Source organism: Equus caballus, chromosome 14, assembly GCF_041296265.1.
Source record: "Equus caballus isolate H_3958 breed thoroughbred chromosome 14, TB-T2T, whole genome shotgun sequence".
Lineage (NCBI taxonomy): Eukaryota > Metazoa > Chordata > Mammalia > Perissodactyla > Equidae > Equus > Equus caballus.
This window is the reverse complement of record NC_091697.1, coordinates 31104886-31126003: the sequence shown is the minus strand read 5'-3', so window position 1 is coordinate 31126003 and position 21118 is coordinate 31104886. Positions and strand designations below refer to the sequence as shown.

The 21118-nt window shown below is 34.3% G+C and overlaps 1 protein-coding gene across 5 annotated transcripts in view; it reads left to right on the top strand.

Moving 5' to 3' along the window:
* The window catches only part of TENM2 (teneurin transmembrane protein 2), a 3416041-nt gene that overhangs the window by 601109 nt on the left and 2793814 nt on the right, over positions 1 to 21118 (top strand). For all 5 annotated transcript variants that reach the window (XM_070232931.1, XM_070232936.1, XM_070232935.1 and 2 more), the window contains exon 3: positions 13978 to 14021. The gene's annotated coding sequence lies outside the window, so the exon portion shown is untranslated. The remainder of the gene's footprint in view (positions 1 to 13977; positions 14022 to 21118) is intronic.

The window sequence follows — 21118 nt, the reverse complement described above, 5'->3', positions numbered from 1 at the left end:
TTCCCTACCCTAAGTCAAATAGGAGCTAATAATGAATTAAGAAATTATAAGCTTGTGCTCATATTCTGTCACTATGTGATAGCAGGAGAATCACGTTGCATCTTTCCATCTCCAAGATCAGTAATATAATACAGTGAATTACCATTTTAATCCAATGCATTTAAAAAAGATATCAATTTTTATGGTATAGAAATGCTTGTGGTGATTTGTAATATCAAATTCGCCCAACTCTGTGCAGTTCTCAGTGCCTCAGCAAATATTTGCATGTGACAATATGCTTGAAACCCCAGTGTGCTTTCCTGGAGCAGTATTTGAATTTGGTGTGTAAGAATTTCTTTAATATCAAATAGGCCAAATTACAATCCTTCTTCTGACATTGAATTTCTCGTGTTGCAGAGTCTCCTTTTCCTCATCAGCAAAACAGTGATAATACTATTGCCTCATGGGGTGGTTTTAAGAATTAAACTGATTTATGTCTTACAATATTAGTACAGATTCAATATATAGTAAGTTTTAAATAACTATTAGTTCCCTTCACAACCCCCATGAAAAGAAACTAAGCAAGGAAACCTATACCAATTTCATTGATGTGGAGTACATATGTCTTATTCAATGTCTACCTGACGCATATTCTATAACTCACAGCTTCTCATAATCAAAGATAATAAAAGATAACAAAAATAGCTCACCCACGAGAACAGAAAATTGGTGCCCATCAATGCTGTAAGACAATATTGTAGGATTTTACTCAAAGAACTTCAGTTCAAATCCTGACTTGAAACTTAATAGCTCTGACTCTTAGATTTCTTATTTGCAAGACAGATTTGAAAGGAACTAGCCAACTCAGCCAACAGGGAGGTGACGTAATCTCTTGTTTGAGATCATGGATTCAAGAGCTGAATTTCTTGGGTTCAAATCCTGGAACCTCCACTTCCCAGCTGTGTGACCTTGAGAAAATTCCTGAAACTCGCTACATGAATTTTCTTCTTTGTCAAACACAGATAATAATGTACCCTTATCATAATGTTATTCTGAGGGATAAATAAGACAATATGCAGAAAGTGCTTACAACTGCATAAAGCAATCACTATAGAAGCGTTTGTCCTTCTACTATTTTTTTTTATCATTATCAGACTGTTTTGAAAATTAAAGTGAACACACAATACTCATAATAGTATGTTTATGGTGCAAAGGGTAACTTAGGGTCATTAATTTTGGACGTCATTCTCTTATTATCTATCCGTGCTCATAAACATTACATAAGTTCAAGTGGAGCTCAGAAAATTAGGGATTTTGTGCACTGAGAAGAAACAAAATGTTTTCTCAAATATTCACATGGAAACAAATTATTGACTTAAATTGTTGAAATCATACTGATTTCAAGTACGTTATTAGGAATTTCTTAAGCAGAAAATATTTCCAGGAATTCTATGACAATAGAATAATAAATATGTCAAATAACTATTGTTAACCAGGCTATATTACTTAGCAAAAATGCAAAGTGTAGATTCCCTTTTTAAGCAATTATATAGATTTTGAAGACTATTTCAAAGAGAAAAATAAAAGTTATTTTTTCCATACCATTATTTCATTGCTCTATGAAGTTAGCACATAATAATTTTTGTTTCCTTTCTACTTTATATAGAACAGAACATCAATTTTCAGAAATTTTGATAATTAGTAAATCTATCGTGCTAAGATGAAGTGTGAACAATTAGACAAAGATATGCATGCATAAATGGAAACTTTAGTTTGTCATCATTTTTCTAGATTATAGAGAGATGCCATTTAATCTTTATTAAAATTTAAACTTTTAGGACAAAGAGAAAACAATATAATCATAACTGTGACCTTTCTGACATAGAGATATTCTAATTTGCAATTCATATAACCAGCATAATTTTTACTTGTCTTTTTATAAACTTATTTAAATGTGAGTTTTCATGCCTGGCATGATCCTAGCTGCAAGTGATATTAGACAAATAAATCAACTAAAGATGATAATGAACCAAATTATTAGATATCAGAGGGTTGTGCATTAATTATATCTTTGACACTGATTCCTGATGTAGAACTATAAAGCTGTATTGTTAAACCTCAACTCTTGTCCAGTGGAGTTGGATATGTGGATGATAATCCATTACTGATTATGTCCATCTGAACATGTAGAGAAGTATTCTGTTTCCAAATCCTTAGCTCTTACTGTTATGCCATCCTACAGTCTTTCCATAATTTTGGTAGGATCAGCTTTTATAGAACTTCTTATGACTTCTAGGATGAAAAAGTTATGGAAGTACAAGTCTAATAGATGTGATAAATTGTATTTCTGTAGAATTAGAGAAGGCCAATATTCTTCTTGATGTAAGCAAAGGCAATGAAAAAGACTTCTACTGTATATTCTTACTAAACCTCAGAAGTCTTATTTTTTTCATGCGATAGGATTGCATCTTATTATGTACTACTGATCATCATTCACAGAACTCTTGACTTTTCATGACTATATGATAATAGCAAAATACAAATTATTGCTCGACATTAATGACCATGTTACCAGCTTTCTAGTTTTCCAGTCTTACCTATCACAGAACTTTTCATCTTACCATACTGAGACAGAAGTATAGCTAATATACAATATCCCTTTCTCCCCATCAATTCCCAAAAGTCATTCCATAAAACCCTAGTTTCACATAGAGATCAGAAGTAGTTTCTATGGTCAAATAATTTATGGAGATACTATCTGCTATGTTCCGCTCTATGCAGTAATATTTCAAAGAGTCGGAGAGGTCAAATATAAGGGAAGCCATTTAATTATCTTTCAGCAATGTTATTCACTTTATTAGAAATAGGAATGGTTATTTTTCAATAGTCCACAAGCTTTATTGGACCACCCACTGGGAAATATTTCCTTACCTATTTTATTTGACTTAGAAATGTACTTATTTCTTTTTTAGATATGTACTTATTATTTTTGCTGTATTCCAGCCTGATATGTTTTCCAATTCTTCACCTTATTCATTAATTTCATCTCTCAAATCAGTGACTAATTATAGTCATTCATTGACTTAGCAAAATATTTATCGATGACTGCATGTCAGGTACCCTTCTAGGCACTAAGGAGATACTAACAAAAATTGCTATCCTATAGATTTACCTTTCTACAAGTATTAAGAGAACACAAAGAAATAAAAAATTACTAACTAAATATATGATATGTTACATGATAATTACAGTAAAGAAAAAGTTTCAAAGGGGGCTAGGAAGTGTGGTAGTGATTTTCAATTTTACATAGCGTAGTGAACACTGTGGAAGGCGAGAGAGGTAGAGTGAGTCATATGGCTATCTGAGAGATGAGTTTCCTAAATACAGGGAAAAGAAAGTACAGATGCCTAGAACTAGGTGCCTCCCTGATCCATTCAAAAAATAGCAAGGAGGCCATAAAGCTACAAATAAATGGGTGAGGAAAAGTAGAAGACAAGTTCAAATATGTAACAGGGATCTTTAAGGATTTTATAGGCCAATGTAAGGATATAAGTTTTTACTCTAGATGCATTGACAAGCCACTGGAGGGTTATGGGCAGAAGAACAACATGATCTGACTTATTTTTTATCAGAATTATTTTGACTGCTGTATTGGGACTAGATTGAAGGGGCAGGGAGTGGAGGAGCAGAAACAGGGAGACCACTTCACATGCTTTTACTCTGACTAAGGTGAGAGAGGATTTTGACTTGGACAAGATTATAGCAGTGGAGGCCATGGGGCAGGGTCAGATTCCTCATATTTTCTGAAGATATATTTACCAAGATTTCATGAAAGAATCAAGACTTTCTTGAAAGTTTGAGGCTTTAATCAATTGCAAGGAGAGAATTGCAATTTTCTAGGTTGTAGAGCACATTTTGCTGGGGAAAATGATGGCCTCAATTTTTACCATGTGAAGTTTGACAGTATAACATTGAGTAGGCAGCTGAATATAAAGCCTGGAGTGCAACATAGGTAGCCAGGCTAAGAGTCTTTAGAATAGCGATGATATTGAAAGCAATGGTATTGCATGAGATCTCTTGGGGTGTTCAAATAAAGGTAAGAGATGCAAAGGCAAATCTTAGTCTTGGGCTATTCCAGCACCGAAAGGTCCAAATATAGGGAGGAATCCATAAAGCAGACTGAGAACGAAAAGCCAGTAAGTCAAGAAGAAATCCACGACATTAGTGGGTACTCAAAGCCAAGTGAAGAAAGTATTTCACAGAGGAGGAAGTGATAATGCTTCTGGTATTTTTAACTGTATTTCTGAATATTGTCTTTTTATTTTCAGTAGTTTTTGGCCATCCTCACTATTTTTATTCATAATATTTTAGAACCATACCTTACTTAATGAACAATTTAAATAAATATAATTGATGGTCTGCTATGAATGACATGTTGGCATCTACCCATTATAGACATTCCTAATAATGAAACCTTTAGAGATCTCATGGTCTACCCAAACAGACCAACAATTTGACTTTACAAAGTGCTGTAGGTGAGATTCAGAACCTGAGTTCTGCGTAGAAGAGGAGAGTGAAAGAAAGTATGAGAAAAATACACCAAAAAATGAGATGTTGCTTTTGAAGTCTTAAACTATTATGAGTTTTTCAAGAAATAAGAAAGACTGAAATGATTCCAGGTAGAGCAAAGAGCATATACAGTGGATTTTGGAGGCATGAGAGGGCATATCACATTTTGGGGACAACGGCTACCTTGACGTAGCCAGGGTTCAGGGATATGAAATAGGTGCAGAAATTGAACTAAGAAGATAAGGAGGAGCCACAAAATGGGCCTCATGTGTGTACTAGGGGATTTTTGAAAGTCCCCGTAAGTGATGAGACTTATTAAAGAATTTCAAGTAATACAAATGAAGTTTGTGTTTAAGAAAAAGGGTATTGGTAGCCTTTTTGGCGTTAAACTGATGGTAAGTAAGATGAGTTACTAAGCAGTAGGAGTGTTTCTGGGAGACTAAATACAAGCAGGGGAAGTAGGCATCTGGAGAGAGGACTGAGTATATATATATATATATGTACTATATATACAGGAAGCAGAATGAGCATGGCTTAGTGACCTATTGGAAAGGGTATAAGATAGATAAATCTAGAAGATTATCAGGTCTTTGTTAGTGAGAAGTAAACTAAAGAAGGAAAAGCTTGCGCATGCATGTGCATTTGTTTTATAAATGGAGCTCTAGAAAAAAGATTAGTTCAGTATTACAAAAATCTGTGTGCGGGTCAATGGGGCATGCAGAAAATAAAACGAAATAGAAGTCTAGGATTTAAATGAAAAACTCTCTCTGGAGGTATAGAATGTGACACTCTCCGTATATAGGTGATATGTGAAGCTATGAGAACAGACTGGAACACTCAAAAGAGCATTTAAAGTGACATAAGAAAAGAGTCAATGATGAAACACAGGGCAAAACACTGTTTGAGGAGTAGTAGAAGAAGAGAAAGCCAGAAATACACCTGAGGAAGCGTAGTATAGGAGGATGAAGAACAGGGAGAGATTTTTGTAGTAGGACCAAGGGATTGTGTTTCCAAATTAAAGAATACTCATTAGTATTGTGGGGGATCAGAATTTGCCATCCCAAAATATATCTCTTTGGCTTGATTATTTTTAAGAATTAAAAAACTCAGAAAGAGACTTTGACCTTTCCCTTAACTGCCTGAAAGAATTTAAGATAGAAGGCTTGTCCCAGGAAGGAGCTAAGTGGGTTCCGCCACTTTGGCAAGTGACTCAGTTTTCCTGGGTTTCTCCCATGTGTACATGATATTAACATTTTCTCTTGTTATTCTGTGTCATGTCAGTTTAATTCTTAGACCAGCCAGAAGAACCTAGAGGGGAGAGGAATAGTTCTTGCTCTCCTATAGTATCAAATATTCTCAAGAAATCCAGGGTCAAAGAGATGAGAATGTGAAAAAATGACTACAGGCTTTTGAAATTAGGGAAGTCATGGTGACTTGAGAAATTGGTGATATAATAGCTTTTCATTATTGATAGCATTTGTGAATAAATATTAAATAAACATGTTCTTATATAGTCACTGAGAATTGCATGGCAGTTGTATTTGAGCTATGAGAGTATTTCAAGCCTGACAAACTTTGAAAAGCCTTAGTCATCCACACGCAAGAATTTAGACTGCCAAAGCCCTGGCAAGTTTTGTTATACTGAGATATCATTTAAAGGCATAATTATAGATTTTGAAAATTAAGTTACCTCAAGTGAATTCTACGTGGTACATTGCCATTGAACTGGTAGTTTGAATAATTCTTTCCTTGTTAACGAGAGTCAATCTGATGTAAAGTTAAAGTGTTTATAATTGTTATTTCATAATTTGAAAAAAAAATTCTTAAAATAGTACATGCTTAAATGTAAAGAAAGTGCACTTGAAACAATATGAAGTTATGTAAAGTACAAGTCAATCACCTTCTACAAACTGTCCATTCTTCATCCTATCCTCTCCACCCCACTCATTGACTAACAATATGAATGAACAGTCTTTTGTCCCTACAAATCTTTCTTTAAGGACGTATCTATTATCACTATCCAACAGAATTTTCTGAGATGATAGAAATATTTTAATCTGTGTTGTCCAATATGAGAGGCACTAGGCACATGTGGCTATGGAGCACTTGAAATATGACTCACGACATTTTAAATTTTTTGTGATTTTAATTAATTTGAATTTGGCTGCGTGTGGCTACAGGCTACTAATGACTAATTTATCAATATTTTGAGGTTTTATTATACATCAGGCACTGTGATAAGAAATTTAGATGTATTAATCCATCTAATTCTCACAGCAAATATATCAGATGGGTAATATTATTATCTCCATTTTAGAGATGAGGAAATGGTTATAAGAAGTTAAATAAGTGATTTAATAACAGCACAGATAATAAATTCTGTGTTGTATATTCAGCACTTACTAGTACCAGTCACTGGGCTAAGTGATTGGAACTAGTCACTATTCTAGTACTAGCACTGGTTCTAGTCAATAATCGCATCTCCCCAGTAGTGTGTGTTAGGTTACTATCTCCACTTTTCAGGTTAAAGACAAGGCTTGTTAGAGGTTAAGTAACTTGCCTAAGGTCATAGTCAGTAAGTAGTAGGACCTGGACACAACAGACTGTCAGACCTCCAAACTTGCTTTCTTCACTTGCTTTTAAATATTAATGCTTTCCTGATAAGCAACAGGAAAGTCAGTATTCTGGCTGGGTCAAAATAATCACAAACTCATTTTCTTGGACTGCCTTTCATCCCTTCCCCATCGCCAACAGCAACAAATAGCACCTTGGCTTCTAAGAAAACTTCCATCTGTTGGCTCCCCCCTCCCTTTCCTACCAACAGGGAGAGAAAAATTCTGCCTCTTAATAAGTTCCATAAATAGTCTTACATTTTAAAGAGTGTCTCCATCTACACGTGAACAGAACAGTAGAAGAGAAAGGCTATTTGGAATGTAAGTGATTGATCCAAGCTCCCTTAGGGCCCTTGTAGCTATTAGAGCACCTTTGCCTCCCCTACTTCTCCTTTGTTGAGGCCACACCTGCCCTGGGCTGATGGAGGAGATTACTTCTACTTTTAGAAGAAACGTTCCCACTTTGCGCCAAGGAGGGAAATGTCTCATAATCTTTATGTAGGAAATTTGGCCGTATTACTCCACTGACATTCTCAGTCTTCCTGACTAAATATCGCTCTTATCATAACTTTTGGCAGAGCCGTGAGTTACAGACTTGGTATTTTAATGTGAAGTTTTCTTCAATAACTTAATAGATGACATTTTACAAACTAAAAAATGTAGGGTTTTTTTTTTTTGCCTTCACACACTAATCTTGAATCTCTAAAAATCTATAATTATACCAATTAAAATCTAAACATTATTGCCTTAAGAACACAATATACTGTGATTAGCTGTCATAATTCTAAAATTCACTGAGTTCAAGTCATGATTTATTAGAGTCGAACTCATTTCTTATCTGAGTTATCCTTTTTTTTATTTGATTGATTGGCCATGTTGTTATTTAGGCTGTGACAGAGCATGGAGGAAAATTGTGCATGAGACATTAATCAGGAAATTATGCATTGCTTTCACAACTGGACTTTGCTTTGTAATATTGTATTAGCTCTTAACATGCAAATTATTTTAGGTAATTACCTCATTTTTCAGTGGCCGTTTGATGGATAGAAGTTTCATGCAGATTCTTCAGTGTAATTTAAAATCTGGAGATTTGTTTCTTTTCTTGTTTATAAAAATCCCAGTTTGAATTGTCATGCATCAGACTCATGGGGCCAGCTACAGAAAACCCTAGTTGTAGAAGCTCATTCTCCCAGTTTCTTTCAACTCTAATTCAAGCAGGCAACTTGAGCAAGTGTTAGAAAAAATTTTTTAAATGTCGTCTCCTCCCATATCTAAAACGGTGCCCATGATTTGTGTTTTCGTATCATTGAAATAAAAGCTGAGATACCTCCTAGCCCACGGATAGATCATGATGCATAATTATAGTGGAATTTATTGTCTTTCTAGCCAGTTCAACTAGCAAAGTTGTTGTTTTCCTTTTTAAAAAAATCAGCCTTAAACACTAACTGAGTATTGCACGTGACAAATGCATATCTCTATTCTCCAATTTTAATACTAAATAGTTTAGCTAATATTCTAAACAGAATAGCTTCAATTAATATTGTAATATGGTAAATAAAAATAGGTAGACTATTATTATATATGTCATAATGGTAGTTGTCAAACACATATAACATATTAGAAGACCTCTGATTCAGAATTATATTAGATATATTCATATATGTGAACTTCCCAGAATATTTAGATCATTCTTTCCCCATATTTTTCAATCCAGCATGTCAGGTAATCATGAATATTTGTTGTGATCTTGTCTCTTCAGAAACCTGCTGCTGTAAAATAGCTTCCCCATAAATGTCAAGTAATGTAAAATTGAATGCCTATATTTAAATAGATTTTAACAGATAATAAAACTCTTGAGATTAAAATGGTTTCATTCAGGGAGGCAGACAATTCTTTCCACAGTGTGCAATTTATGTGTCATGTTATGTAAAATACAATTTTAAAAATACTTTTTAAAAAGCACAAATGAAAAGTGTCTATTGAATAAAAAAAAAAAAGGAAGCTAGTGTCTCATTGCAGGTCTAGTTGAAAATGTGAAATATAATGACAAGGTACAAACTTCTATTTTCTAAACACTGCTTTGACTAGATTTGCTTCCTGCTAATTCCTTTGGGGGTTATTCCAGAGATTCAAGCTATCAAAACAGAATTTTACTCACAACCTAACCTTTCTTTATTTAAGACAAAACAAAAGAATTAGAGAATTTTGACACACTATTATATGAAACATAAGAGAAAATTGCTTTTCCATTTATAGGTATGCATTTGGCACTTTATCTCTGAACACCCAGATATATCACAGCATACAATTGGTTCACCAGCACAAAGGATGTATCTTGCCTCTTGAGAGAACAGCTACTGACAGTCTTTCACTCACTAAGTATTAAAATGGACATGTACAATTAGATGTCTGATAAATAGTATTTTTTTTTGGAAGAGAATTTTTTGTACTAATAAATATTCAGCAATCTCTAGTGTGGTCTGGAGATAGGAAAGGGAGGGGCAGAAACCCCAATTAGATTGCCAAAATAGTTTATGTGTGAGTGAAAACAGATCTTAAATGTAAGGAGGTGACAGATGGATTCTAAAAGAGGGGCCACATATGAGAGATGCCAACGCTCCCAAGTCAAAGACAACAAAGGGCATATCTGAGGTCAAAGTTGCACTTATTGACTTATTGCAAAGAGGGACATTGCACACACTAGGCTGCTGGACGTCTATTAAGAGGGGTTAGAAGAGTTTTATGTTAGGATTTGAGCTTGCGTTAGGTGATTTGGGGAAGGATTCAAGGAGATGGAGATAATTCTGTGATTAGGTATCCTAATAATTCTTGTTTAAAAAGCAGGAGATATGAAGAAATTCTAAAGCTGTAGTTCGAACAGAAGCAGCAATCACTAATATTAGCAAAGATTGGGGGATGTTAGGTCACTTGTTATTTGAACAACATTCTAGTTTTTACCTGAATTCAGACAATATTATGGAGTTTTTTGTTTGGTTTGGTTTTGTTTTTCTTGATTCATCATAGTCACAGAGAAATCAAGACAGTGCGTTACTGGCAAAAGAATAGATAAATTGAACAATGGAACAGAATAGAAAGCCCAGAAATAGACCCACATAAATATAGTCAACTTATCTTTGACGAAGGAGCAAAGGCAATACAATAGAGCAAAGATAGCTTTTTCAACAAATAGTGCTGGAACAAGTGGATGTCCACATAAAAAGAATGAATCTAGGCCCAGTCCTTACACATGTCACAAAAATTACTCAGATGGATCATAGACCCAAACGTAAAATGCAAAACTATAAAATCCTGTGAAACAACATGGGAGAAAATTTTGATGACCTTGATGTGGTGGTGCCTTTTTAGATATAACATCAAGCCATCATCCATGAAAAATATAATCGATAAGCTGGACTTCAGTAAAATTAAAAACTTCTGCTCTCTGGAAGACAATATCAAGACAATTAGAAGACAAGCCACAAACTGGGAGAAATATTTCCAAAAGACATATCTGATGTGAGACTGTTACCCCAAATTAGGAAGAATTCTTAAAACTCAACAGTATGAGAACAAATAGCCCATTTGAAAAATGGGCTAAAGACTTTAACAGACACCTCACCAAAGAAGACATACAGGTATAAAATAAGCATATGAAAAGATGCTGCACATCATTTGTCATCAGGGATATGTAAATTAAAACAATGAGATACCACTACACACCTATTAGAATGGCCGAAATCTGCAACACTGACAATACCAAATGTTAGCAAGGAGGTGGAGCAATAGGAATACTGGTGGGAATGCAAAATGGTACACTCTGGAAGACAGTTTGGCCATTTTTTATGAAATTAAACGTACTCTTACCATACGATCCAGCAGTTGTCCTCCTTGGTACTTACCCAAAGGATCTGAAAACTTATGTCCACTCAGAAAACTGCATGCATATGTTTATAGCAGCTTTATTCATAATTACGAAAACTTGGAAGCAACCAAAATGTCCTTCAGTCAGTGAATGGATAAGTATACTGTGGTACATCCAGATAATGGAATATTATTCAGTGCTAAAACGAAATGAGGTATCAAGTTGTGAAGGAAACGTAAATGCATATTACTCAGTGAAAGAAGTCAATCTGAAAAGGCTACATACTGTATGATTCCAACTATGTGGCATTCTGGATAAGGCAAGATCTGTGGTTGCCGACAGTTAGTGGGGAGAAATGGATGAATCAGTGGATCACAGAGGATTTATAGGGCAGGAAATTTACTCTGTATGATATTATAATGATAGATATATGTCATTTTGCGTTTGTCCAGGCCCATGCAATGTACAATACCAAGAGTGAACCCCAAGGTAAACTATGGACTTTGGATGATAATGATGTGTTGATGTAGTTCATCCTTGGTAAAAAAGCAAAAAGCACCATTCTGTTGAGTGATGTTGATTACAGGGGACACTGTGCATGTGTAAGGGCAGGAGTTATATGGGATATCTCTGTATCTTCCTCTAAATTTTGTTGTAAGCCTAAAATTGCTCTAAAAAATAAAATCTTAAGAAAAAAGAATAGCTTTTGGTTTCACTGACTTTCCTGAATGATTTTTCTGGTTTTGTTAATTTCTGCACTTTATTGTTTCCTCTTGGCTATTTGCTTTGGTATTAGTTGCCTATTATTTTTCTAAATTTCATAAGGTGGAAGCAGAGGGAATTGATTTGAAACTTCTGCTATTTTCTGGTATAAGCATTTAATGCTATGCATGTTCTTCTAAGAGATGTTTTGGCTGCATCCCACACATTTTTATGTATTGTAGTTTTATTTTTCCTTCAATTCAAAATATTCCCTACTGTCCTTTGTGTTTACTTTTTTGACTCATGGATTTTGTTTTTTTACAAGTATGTTATACTCTGAATTGCACAATAGAAATACAGTTATTTGATCTAGTACAAACAACAGAGTGCTTGGACTACATAGAATGAGGCAATAATTATTACTAATGTGTAGTATTAATCACAGGACCAACACTAAAAGTAATTTATAGTGAGTCCTCTGAACGCTGGTTCAGAAGGGAAAATTACTGTAGGAATTATGTAAATGTTAGATTTATGATGCCTACAACAAGTCTTTCTACATTTTAAGTCCTTAAATGCTTTTCTTTTCTACCAACTCTTCCTCCTTACTTTATTTTGCAGTGCCAGCATCTTGTACCACACTTTGATGCAGGGAGGAAAGTTTCTAATATTTTATAAAAAGTAATATGTTCTTAAATAAATGCTTAAAAAAATAAAATCATGCACTCGTTTGTGGTAACCTCTTTGCATTATTTACACCAGGCAAACAAAATTTAAAAAGGAAAAAATACTAACACTAGGAAAGTACATTATACATTCTTTTCGAACAGTGTGGTAACTGTCTGAATATTGTCTTTGAAAGAAAGGATTTCTTAGTGTGTTGATATTTCACAAATCAATTAGATATTGGCTAATTGCAGAATATGAGTGGGAGTCACTTTTTGTCTTTGTTAATGATTAAATGGAATTATTTGTGAGAACCTTTGCTCTTTCATACGTAGTCAATATATTGACAAGCATATTGGTTGCTATATATTTTTATATCCTACATAAATTCCTAGAAATATTCTTGAGCTTTGTTCAAGACATGGTTAATTTTACTGGAAAAAGCTTGATCCTTTTGTGTCTTGCTTTTGATCTTTGTTAGATGGGACAAGAACTACCTCTGCTCTAGGATTAATTTTCTTTCCTACTGAGGCAAGATCTTTCTTTGTATTCTAATCAACATTCCTTGAATTATGAAACTTTCCACTCTGGATAATGGAAATAGGCACTCCTCTTAGTCTTGCATGAACATCTGGCACCGTTCCTTCTTAACTTTCAGGTGTTTCTTTTCCTGGTGGTGCACAATTTCTTCACAGGCATGCATTGATCAGTATTCAACTGAATACTCAAAGGGAACACTCTGAAGATATCTGGAATTCTGTCTCTGTGTATCTCTCTCCTCTGTAGTACTCTGCCCTGCAAACTCTAGCCACCCTTGTTCGCCCAAACTTCCAGCTCTGTCTCCTCAACTTAGCAAGACCACCAGGATCTGACTGAATGTCCTCTCCCTGCACCACAGCCTGGTAACTTTCTCCAGCTGAGGCAATCTTAGGGCTTACTACATCTGTTTCCTCTCAGGGCTTGCTATCCTTTTTCAGCAAAATGTTTTTCTAGGTGCCTGTACCTCTCACTGTGTTTTTATAAAAATAAAATCGCAAAATGTATGAACATGCTTTGTAAACCGTAAGGTCTATGTAATCATTACATTATTTTGCTGCTATATAAGAATCAATTGAAACTTAATGGCTGAATGCTATAGAATATCTTACATTTTCCAAGATTAGCGTTATAAATTATTTCTAAAAGTTATGTTTTAAAATAAGGAAGCAAAGGTGAATATTATTATATGATATGGATATATGGAAAGTCAAGCTAATCTTGATGGTAAGAAAAATTACTTTGTGCTATAGATTATCCTGTACCACATATCTGAAACTCATCTTAGAGGCTCAGATTAGTTTATGTTGCATGTCTAGATGTTTCCATCTCATGACTACCCTAATCATTATCATCAACTTATCATTCTTTTATTCATTTTATTTTTAATCAAACAGAACAACTCTGTGATGAAACTTCTTTCTGTTTTTTCCACTAGCAACAGATCTCTGCTGAGAAGACAGTGCAGTGTCTCAGTTTTTGCTTACTTGAAGAATACTGCTTTTTACATAATGTAAATAAATATCGAATGTCTTTTTTTTTATGTTGCAGACATATGATGTCTGGGCGTAAGACCTGCAGTAATTTGCCTTAAGGTAGGAACACTTTCATTTTTTTGTGTTTCCATTTGTTCAGAGCTACCTCCACAAAACACAACGAAGGGCTTCTTCTGAGAAAATTGACCTTATCAAAATGTAAATTATGATGAAAAAACCCAGTCGCCTTGAGAGAAACTTTTGAAAGACTATTAGATATATCCCTTCTCCAAAGCTTTCTTTGGTGTCACCTTAAATCATAAATTACTAAGATTTTGCATAATTTTCACTTATGTTCACTCAGTTGGGTTTCTTCTTCATCTGCTCCATCTTCAGACACTTGAGTACAGTCTAATGCCAAAAAAAAATCAAGGATTGATTTTTTAATGCAAAATAGTGCAAATTATGTGATTTACTTGCTTAATATTAGATATTTCATAAAGATATTCCTAACAAAGTCCATGCAGACAATAATAGGAAGGCTAGCATGCAAAGAAGGGTTTGAACAGCTTTACATTACCCATCGGGGGCACCTAGTAAGTGAGGAACGTAACTAGGAAGTGGAGTTAAAAATAAGCTATCATAATTCAAAATATGGAGAGTTGAATTGAAACTGAGGGAGAAGATGGTCTTAGGCAGACATGTTTATTGTATTTTATGCCAAAACATGCATTCCTCCCATGCAGATTTAGATGGGTAAGAACTAATTGGGAACAAATGATGGGACATGCTGACTACATGAAATGAAAATTGATATTGGCTAAGGGTCAACTGAGCACATCCAGATCATGTTGGTTGCTTCTATTCCAGTCCAGAACAATTGGCTATTCTGTTTATTCAAGCAATTTAGCTGTGTAGGGGGTGGGCCTGTGTTAGTTTTTTGACCATGTTGACTGGATTTTTAAAAGTGATTAAGATAGTCCTTGTAAATGATACCAAACATTAAGTTGCTTTAGTATTTGCATAATGGCAAATATTTCCTTTTTGTATTTGTTTTTATATGTAGCAAATTAAATGCCAAGTCAATCAAGTGAAATAATCTCTCTTTAGAAAATTAAAAACAAATTTGAAGAGCTCTCAAAGCGTGAAACTAAATGTCCAAGGGCTATGAAGGGAGAGTCCATGCAAAAGCATGTTTGAATAGGTGTAGATTGTCTCCTCAATGTTGCACGTGTCCTATTGTAAACCGCGCAGCTCAATACAGCAGGTATTGCACATCTGCGCAAAAACAGGTAAACTGGTCGAAATCAGTAACAAACTGTGGCATCTCTTCATTTAAATTGGAAAACTTTTTTCTCTCTTTATAATCCTCTTCAATAAGTTATTAAATTTCTTTTTAAGATAGATGAGTTAAAAATATGTGACTAGGAGATGAAGATTTCAATCTAAATTATAATTATTTCCTACATCTGTTCTGATACATTTAGAATGGTTTGTGCTTGTAAATTAGGTGTTAATGAAATAAAAATGTTGTAACCATGTGGAACATCAGAATTGCAGTTGACTGAAGAAGATTCTGTAAATTCTCCAAGGATGCTGTACTGCAATGAAAGCTGTTGTGAGCTACCCACTATACACAAAATTATGTCTTTATACACTTAACTATTAAATTTAAAGTAAAGACCTAGAAATTGCCAAAGGGAAGCGTTACTAAGACCCGCCTGATGAAGACAAACACTCTACTTTTCTTACTTTGTGTTTACTTTGTTTCTGAACCAGTCAGCTGCACATTGTATAAAAGGCAGTGTTTTATTGCCTTTTAATCCGCTCCATACGGATGCAGACTGAGAAATGAGCCAACTGGTCCTTAGAAGATGATCTGGTAGCAGCGATGGTCAGCCTGGCTTGCCTATCATTCTTCTTAATATCTTAATCACACTCTGTGGGCTGTTGTCAGGCAATAAATTCTACTTCTGCTGACTAGAGGATACTGCAGTTATATTTTTGTTCAACCAAATGCCTAATTCAACAAAATTTATATCTAAATGAGATATATTTCCATCAAAGAGATGAATAAACCCGTAGTGACTCATTCCAAAGAAAGTCTTCCAACACTGACAGTTTGGTATTAGTTTTATTAAATTAATGTGAAGTATTGGAAAGCAGAATTTTAAGGAATATGCTGTATAGTACATATACCCGGTGGCTCAGCGGTTAAGTTCGCACGTTCCGCTTCTCGGCGGCCCAGGGTTCACAAGTTCGGATCCCTGGTGCGGACATGGCACTTTGAAAATTTCAAGTAAATATTATAAAATTACTTTATACATCACTAAAATTTAATTCCAGTTTTGTTCTCATTGTAGTCAAAAACATCTAATTCGTGTTATGTGGAAATATTTTTCAGTGCTTCAATCTTCTTAATTGAAGGTTGCTGATTAAAATAAAAGACTAAATTTGCAAAACTTTTAAAAGAGCTTACTTACATTTGCAAGATAACTTATTTTACCCAAGACAATTTAATTTGAAAATTATGGTTATAGTCAAAATTCCAAAATAATGTGTTAAGATTTATTTAGATGCAACACCAATATAATTTTGGATTATTAGAAATTTTGAATAATCTTTCTTAAACTTTAGTCCAGGTTGTGCATGTGTGCAGCTTTGCAAATAAAAATGTCCTATTTAAGTAGACTAAATAAAAATAAAATGTTTTCAGTGATGCATCAGATAAGAGCAAGTTGTTGCTAATTCTCATCATGATTCACGAGTTATTTTGCTGAGTAGTTTTCTCCAGTGGGGTAAAAACTTCCAAGTATATCTCCTTTTACTGCTGGACTTGTCATTTGTTCTCTATGTTCTTATTTATTTTCTTATATGCTTCATATTTTCATTTGTTTCTGTTTTTGAAGAGAATAAACATTTTATCAAAAGTAAGGCTCCAAATAACTATCCTTGTGAGATTATTACACATTTTTTTAAATGTTACATTTTTCTATTTGTTTCTGTACTGCTATTGAAAAAAGAAAAAGTGAAAAAGAAGAAGAATTCAGAGAGTAATTATTGACTAATAAATTGAATATTGATATACGGACAGACCACACAAGTGAAAAAAATATTAAAGGCAAAGCTTATGGCAATGCTTGCTTGATTATTTTATTGTTTTGATATATGAAAACTGACTTTGATAATCTTTTTCAAGCACTTAAAGCTAAATGGAAGGATTTTAAATTATATTTCCAAACAAAGTATTTTAGAAGTGTTAATTTACCAGGGTTTTTGTGTTTCTTTCAGCTTGTGCAAGATAAAGAGATAGTTTTGCCAATGAATTATATGTAAAAATTAATGATAGCTAGAATAAAGACTATTTAATTATAGTGTTCCTTCTTTTAAGGAATTGCTAACGTATTTGTGTTGCAAAATAAAAATTGGTGCAAGTACTTAGTTTTTGACAACTTTGAGTCTTACCAAACAACAAAAATATGTTTATTGGTTTATCTGAGGGCTTTAAATGTGTAGCCCAATATTCAAGTTTTCTGTAAGATGAACATTTATTTTTCCCCTTACATGTTTTTTTTTCTTTTCGAATTTGAGCCTAGAATTGAGGAGCTAGAATAAAAACAATTTATCACTTATGAGAAATTCTCACCCTAAATCTTAGAAATCTCATTTTATGATTATTTGATTTGTCAAGCCATTGAAAACAAATTCACTTCACCCCCAAAGCATTTATCCTCATTATATTTTCTTAAATATATCAGAGCATAAGAGATAATAAAAGTTGCAAGTTTTGAAGCACATAGGTCAGTTAATCTCCATTGTCTTTTTTTTTGAGGACGATTAGCCCTGAGCTAACTACTGCCAATCCTCCTCTTTTTGCTGAGAAAGACTGGCCCTGAGCTAACATCCGTGCCCATCTTCCTCTACTTTATATGTGGGACGCCTGGCACAGCATGGCTTGCCAAGTGGTGCCATGTCCACACCAGGGATCCAAACCAGCGAACCCCAGGCCTTGAAGCGGAACGTGCGCACTTAACTGCTGTGCCACGGAGCTGGCCCTCCCATTGGCTTTCTTTCTCATCAGTGTTTGCTAACTTCACATATGAATCAGGTTTTCTTACTTGATACAGATTTCTTTTACTTGTGCTGTTCTTTCAGATATTACCCTATGGCTAATAAATAGATTTGAGAGGTTTTTTTACATGTAAATAAAATCAATTATATTATTTTATACAAAAAATGACTACAATGCTTTTGCTTTCAAGTTGTTGGCTTAAAATATATTTGAACTTAGAATCAATTTATTTGCTCTTCAAATTCAAAATGATTCCAGTTGAAAAGATAATTTGAAAATTCTGAACAATGCAGTGATATCATTCACATATATATTTCTCCAAAAATTAACTTGGCTATGAGAAAAAGAAAACCCCTTTTCTACAAAGATTTATTCTTTTCATTTATGCTTATTTACTATACCTGACTACCACACCCTTTCATCACTCATTCAAATTCAAAATTCTTATTCTCTAAGAGCTTTACTGTGTTTTCAAAGTTGATTTGAACAAAATGCAACTTTTATGACTCATCTAAATGTAGCACTTCCGGAATACAGAGCCATCCGAGATTTACCTTGAAGGAAAGTTTAGCAATATAAACAGGTCACTCAAACAACAACAGAAAAGCAAACAAAAAATACTTAAAGCAACCACTACAGAAATACTTTTTTGGCATGCTATAATCATTCCAAGCATTATTATATGAATGTCTCTTAAAAATGTATTTATTAAATTAAGAATTCACTCTGAAAGGCTCTTGAAAGACATTTTTAATTAGTTGTGGCATAATGACGGAACTGATACTTAATCATTTTTTTCACAAGTAAACATTAGACAATAATTTAATTGGCTGATTCCAAGCAAATCATTCAGTATATTTCATGTTATTTTTTTGTAAGAGTAATGGAAGTTTTCTTTGTGTATAAAATGAATCTTTGAAAAAATGTGTTCCACAATATTTAGGAAGCACTTTCTTTATGTGTATTTTAATTTTTCAGAGGACGAACAACAAGTAACAGGCATTAATCAAAACAAATGAGGGGCCAGCCAGGTGGCAGAGCGCTTAAGTGCGCATGTTCTGCTTCTCGGGTGGCCCGGGACTTGCCAGTCCGGATCTGGGTGCGGACATGGCACTGCTTGGCACTCCATGCTGTGGTAGGCGTCCCACATCTAAAGTAAAGGAAGATGGGCACCGATGTTAGCTCAGGGCCAGGCTTCCTCAGCAAAAAAGAGGAGGATTGGCACTAGTTAGCTCAGGGCTAATCTTCCTCAAAAAAAAAAAAAAAAAAAGTGAAAGTTATGGCTACTGAAGCAGAAATTAGTAAATTTTCATGATTCAGATATAATGGCATCTAGATTAGAAAGTATAAAAATAAAAAATAAAGAAAAATAGGACTGAAAGAAAAGGATTGGTCTAGATGCAGAATTATCTTCCAATTTGAGATGACTGTCTATAAATTTCTTAAATATCTCCCAAGAGACTTTGTATGTACCTTAGTAACCTGTTGCCATCTTGAAAGATAGAAACTTCTCCATAAATATAATTCAGCATTCTCTTTTTCCCAATGTACATTAAACATCTTTTGCTTGTTATCTATTCCTTATGGTTGAGAAGTCACGTGTCTTCCATGTAGTGGAGAAACGTTCGTCGTCTTGAAGACGGCTTTCTACTGTTCTTCTAAGCGTTTAAATAAGCATTACAGCATTTTCCTCTTCTTTCTTTTTTCAGCTATTTATCACTACTTCTCTAAGCATCTACTTACTTATTAAATAAACATATGTAAACACAATACTAAAATGCTAGAAAATTCTAATGACATCCATGTTACATACAAGTTATATTCCCAATGTGTATTTATTAGGTTGATATTTGGACCTTAGAACATATTGACTAGAAAATGAGTGGTTTATTTATTTATTTATTTTGAAGAAGATTAGCCCTGAGCTAACATCTGCTGCTCCTCCTCCTCTTTTTGCTAAGGAAGACTGGCCCTGAGCTAACATCAGTGCCCAGCTTCCTCTACTTTATATGTGGGACGTCTGCCACAGCATGGCTTGCCAAGTGGTGCCATGTCCGCACCAGGGATCCGAACCAGCGAACCCCAGGCTGCCGAAGCAGAACATGCAAACTTAATTGCTGCGCCACCAGGAGGGCCCCCAAAATGAATGGTTTAAATATGTTGTTGACTCAGGTTATATGGCAAAACATTTAAGTCATAGTATACTGAAATAGATTCTAGATTTGGATTTTATATTTCAAAAAAAAAGAAGGTAAATTGTTTTATTTTTCTTCCAAGCACTAAATGGAATGTTTATATTCATTTTTAAAAAGATATCACTGAATATTATGCAAGTAATGAAATTCTAGAATTTGTCGTTAACAAAATGAGTTCAAATTTCATTAGATTTTAGGTAATGAACTAGGCAAGTAAAGGTAAACAATCCTGTCCTTTTCACTTTAGGCTGCTGCTCTGTCGTTGACTACGCTGGAGGGTTTCCTACTTTGGGTCCTACTAAGTCATCTGAAAAACCAAATCATGGTATCGGGCCTTCAATTTGTCATCATGTTTGTAATTTGTTACCCCAGGGAGAAATTTCAACCAGTGTTCTGTGGCTTCTCTTTTCAACTGTAAGCCATTGAAAACGCTCAGGAACTCACAGTTTTAGTCCATGCATGCACACTATTTTAGGAATATTAGGAATATCATAAGGGGAAAAAATAACCTAGGGGTGACCGCAAACAAACAAAAAGATGCAGAATGGTAATTGCCCAGAGAGGCTTTATGGAATGAGGAGCTATTATTTTGACTTTGGGTTGAAGAAAAATATTTTCATCTACATTGTACAACACCCCAAATCTAATGCCAGAAATAGAGATGACTGAATATGGATTATACAATAAAAGAAATAATACTAATATATGACAAAATTATTTGGCATGATTTCATGGCTGCTTTTGTTTGATAACATATTTATTACTACAGGAATGAAATTACTATGACATTTTTAAACCTCTCATGTGGACTCAGTGCTAATCTTACAATTATAAGTGATGTGAGTACTTTGGAGGTTGGCCAATCTACTTCACTAAGTTAGAGAGACAAAAAAAACAGATGTTGATCTCACCATAGGGCACTATTCTGCCACAATTCTTTTTGTAAAGGA